The sequence below is a fragment of the Citrus clementina genome, unplaced genomic scaffold (genome assembly GCF_000493195.1).
Source record: "Citrus clementina cultivar Clemenules unplaced genomic scaffold, Citrus_clementina_v1.0 scaffold_2, whole genome shotgun sequence".
Lineage (NCBI taxonomy): Eukaryota > Viridiplantae > Streptophyta > Magnoliopsida > Sapindales > Rutaceae > Citrus > Citrus x clementina.
In genome coordinates, this window is record NW_006262688.1 from 26925948 (window position 1) to 26930914 (window position 4967).

The window sequence follows — 4967 nt, forward strand, 5'->3', positions numbered from 1 at the left end:
TCCCTCGGATGAAACCACTGCTGAACTTCGGTTCTTTCGTCCGACATACCTGAGTTGTTCCACCATCACATTCCGGCTACTAAGGTCTAGTTCTGATACCACTTGTTTTGGAGACTTAATATAAGATTTCTAGGTATCCAACCCAAAAGACTAATTTTTTAGGTGAAGTGACATACTTCCTTATAAATTCAAACATATCTCATTTACTAGTCAATGTGGGACACAACTCAACATATAATAAATAAGCTGAACAAATTGTAAAACTTCTATAAATACCAAGTTAAACAATCATTTTAATTAGTTTTTGATGATAATGAATTGCTTTCTTCATCTTCTTCTCTGAAACTCTAAATTCTAACTACTATGTTGGTATTGACAATTAAAAATTTAATGAGACAACTTAGATTAAGTCTATTATGACATATATTTAGATTTCCTCATAAATGTTGGAGGGAAATTTACGCCACTCATATTAGAGGGGAAAAACTACCCAATTTTTAAATTAGAAGGAAAGAAAAGATGTATTGAATTGATAAGATAACATTTTGTAAATTACTTGGAAAGGGCCATCGTTTGGTCTTTGTGCTTTGTTCTTTTTTTTTTTTTTTAATTCGAGATGCCTTAATTGCCAATGAAAACACTATATATATATATATATAAAGTGGACAAGCAAGTGGAATTTTAACTAACTTCCAGGGATAATCACCATCGAAAGTGGCCTGGTCAAGTGTGCCAAATATCTGGTGAAGAAAGCCTTTTCATATAGATTATAGAATATATTGCATTGGTTCAGCTTAATATTCCAGACGTGAATTGAAGGTGATCAGAAAATTCATATTAGAATCTTTAAGGTTAACCAATGATAAGAATTATATTATATACAAAGCAAGCCATGTTGATTGTTGACCGAAATCAACTGAAATTCTCCCTATTCGATTGTCAAATAGGCACCAATTCCTCTTGGAATAATTAAAGTTATACGTAAAGTTCCTTCTTTTTCTTTCTTTCTTTTTTTTTTTCCAGAAATACTAATTCTTAAGTTTTTTCTTAAAAACACTTGCTAATAAATATTTCAATACAATTTACTTTTTTAAGAATATAATATAATAATATCTATTATCAAAAACCGATCAAATTGATCAGCAAAGATTCATCCTCAATGGCTTGAAATTAAATATTCTAAATTTTCAACTTTGAGGGTTAAGAAAAAAAAAATTATATTTATGTACGTCAAAATAACAAAAATATACACAATAACTACAAGGAAATCCAGATCTACACTTATAATTACATTTTGTCCAAAATGAATGGACAAAAATACAAAACAAAATAAACTGGGAAACGATCGAAGCTCTTGAATTTTAAGAAAAGAAGTAAGAAGGCAAAAGGGTTCTGGAATTTGCATGTAAATTGATGTTGATTGCATTATGGATCTACTATTAATACCATGTTCCGCCGAATGGAAGTCAAGTTTATTTCCAAACAAAGAAAGATAAATAAATAAATAAATAAATAAAAGAATAGAAAAAACTAACTTATAATCTGAAATGTACATATTAAGCATTAGTGGAATGATATGAACGAAGACATACAAATATTCTCTTGGAATTTTTTCCTCTTCTCTTCTCTTTCCTCCTCTCAGTTAAGTGATATATTGACTATTTGATACTGCGGGTGCGGAAAGAGGCCAGAAATGGAATAAAGACACTATGATGAATGCTCAAACATATGTACGTTCAATTAATTAATGTAATGATACATTAGGGATGGTTTGATCACACATCTTTATAAATTAATACACTGATTAAATTACTTCACTATGTGATTAGATGACGATGTAGTTTAAATAAGGAAGATTGTTAGTTTTTCTCCTGCTGAAATTAATCTATACTATTTATTTCCTTATTATTTTTATAATATCTAAAAATCCTTAGAAAAAAAATTAAGGGAAAAGATGGCTAAATTAATCATTTACTTGATATTCTATCTTGAAAATATAAAATAATAGTTATTATAAGAAAAACATTTAAGATATAACAAAAAGTAGAAGAAAAATGCTTATTAGTAAATTAAAACTTCTATTTCTTAATTTTTAGTATTCAAATATTTTTATTTTTATTTTAATTGATATGATTCATTTAATTCATAATCAATATGAATAAAATTGTATTTGAAAAATAATAGTAATACTACAAAATGATGGTGCTGGGGAGATTATTGAGTATTATAAAAATAATAACGAATAAGTGATATATATTAATTTTAATAGAGAGAAAATGATAATCACCCTTCAAACAACTCAAAAATAGGAGAATTTGACCTGGAAGTAAAAAAAAAAGAAGAAGAGGATTTCATTCAAAAGATAATTAAGTTATTTACGATAACTCAAAATACTACTTAATTGAATAAAGCAAAGCCTAGATAATAGTAGAAAATAATGAACATCTCTTAAACAAGAAAACTAACGAATAAAAATATATTTTCAACGAAGTCAATATTGGGAAATTTACACTAATAACCAAAAAAACTTTGCTTTTTTTCATCTTAACCCCCCAAAAATATTTCTATCAACATTAGCCATTAAACAACATTTGAGTCCAAAATACACCTCCCTCATCTCTTCCCCAACACTCCCTTTCTCTCATCTCTCCCAAACCGATCCAACTCCCATCATCGGCGACGACATCAACCCTCGTCGGCGGCGGCTCCATCTCTCACCGGCATCCGATCTACGATCCACAACCTTCAACAAAACCTAGGTTAGTCATTTTTCTTATTTTCATTAATTTAAAATGAGATTTTAGAATAATAATAGTTATAGCTTGAGATTGATAATGGTGGTGATGATGTTTGTGGTGGTTGGTGGTGTTTGGGAGTACTGTTTTTGATTTTGGAGTGATTGCGCTTAATTTTGGGGGTGGGAAGGGAGGGGGGCAGGGCGCGCGCCAGCGCCCATCGCTGGGCAGCAGCGCGCGCCCATGCGCGGCCTGCGGTCGCACCAAATCTGGTGCGACAGCAGGCGCTGTCGCACCAATTTTTTGGTGCGAGAGGGCCTGTCGCACCAGATTTAGTGCGACAGGCGCCTGTCGCACCAGAAAATTAGAGTTTTTTTTTAACGAGTTAATTTTTCATTTCTGTAAATATAATGTAATAATTTTATAAATATTACAGATACATGGCGAAATCAGAATCACCGGATATTGAAGTAGGCAAGATGTATTTTCGTTATGCTGATCACTTTCCTGGTCGAATTTCGAGCATGTGTATGTCATCTTCGGTCGTAAAAGCTATCGAGAAAAAAATTAACAAAGCGGCAGTTGAGTATGTTCAAAAAGGATATATTTGGGCATTTCTTGGAGTGTCGAAGTTTTCCATTTAGTGGGGTAATTTTGCATAATCTTTTACTGCGTCAAGTGGCCCATGAAGAAGATAGCCGTGAGGATCAGTTATGGTTTCAAATTGGTAAGCATTTGATTCGCTTGTCAATTGTCGAATGGTGCTTGGTTACTGGACTTTCATTTGGTGTTGATACCAATGAAAAAAATGATGAAATGGAGCAGAGGCTACGGAATACGTATTTTGGTGGTGTGCATCGTAAGATTAATGTGAAGCAATTTGATGCCGTATTTAAGGAGTTGAATTTCGAGGAAATAGACGATATGGACGCATTAAAGATTGCGCTGTTTTATTTTGCAGACAGAGTACTAAATGCAAGAAAAAATCACTGTCAAATTAATTTCGATTGGCTTGACCAAGTTGATGATATTCAGTACTTCCGAAAGCGTCCATGGGGTCTATTGTCGTGGGAAATGATTTACGAGAGTCTTGACAATGCACTGTTCGAAAAAGACGAGAAATTTAAGAAGACTCGGTTGAAAAATCCAGATCATAATATTGAAAAATACAATCTTTACGGATTTACGTCTGGGGTGCAGGTGCTTTTTTTTGTTTATTAATAAGTTTTATAGTATTAAATATTTGATAGTTGTTTTATTTGATTTTTCACTTTGGTTGTTGTAGGCTTGGATTTATGAAGCAATCGGAGGGTTACCATCAACATGGGTCGTCAAAACGAAGAGTAAGATTCCCCGCATTCTGCAATGGAAGCCTATGGCGTCTTCGAGAATCAACTTTGCGGAGGTTTATTCGTTCTTCAACGACGAATCTCGTCTTGTAAGTAATATGTATTACTTATTTTTTTAACTTTACTAAATTTAAGTTGGGTATACTTACTTAAATTTTTCAATTAAATTTATGGCAGACGGACGTTTTACAAACTCTTGAGCCAAATTCAAAGGAGAGTAGCAGAAAATATTGGCTCTCTATGAAGGATTACTTGCCAAGCATTCCAGACTGGGTTCATAAGGTCGGTATACTGTAAGTACAAAATTTTTTTTTATCGAAATTTTTGACTTTTCATTTAGTAATTTTAAATGATACTTTATATAGCACCAACCCTCAATCAACGCGATGCCATCGGTTACAAGACAATCGGACGAGCATGACGATCATGACGACATACCAAACCCAATACCAGAGCAGCGTCATGACACTTTTGAGCAGCGTCATGACACTTTTGAGGATGAGGTGGCTGTTGATGACCACCCGCAGCAAACAGACAACTCTGATGACGCACGGGATTCTGAGGTTATAAATAATATACGATATTTTTCACTTTGGTTGTTATTATTTTTTTATTGTTATTCTAAAGTTTTATTTTTTTCTTTTGTATTAGTCGAGGACAAAGCAGTTTAATGATTACGTACGACGACGGCTGGATAAGATTGATCGTAACGTGTATGAAATAAAGTCAGAATTAAAAGATTTTAAAGAAACCGTTGTTGGCTTCATCGACACATTTTCTAAACGTCCAAATAAGGATTCTCCCACTGCACGCTCATATGCGGTAAGCTAATTTAAATTAAATAATTATGTTCGTTTAACTTTTAATTTGATAATTATTTAAT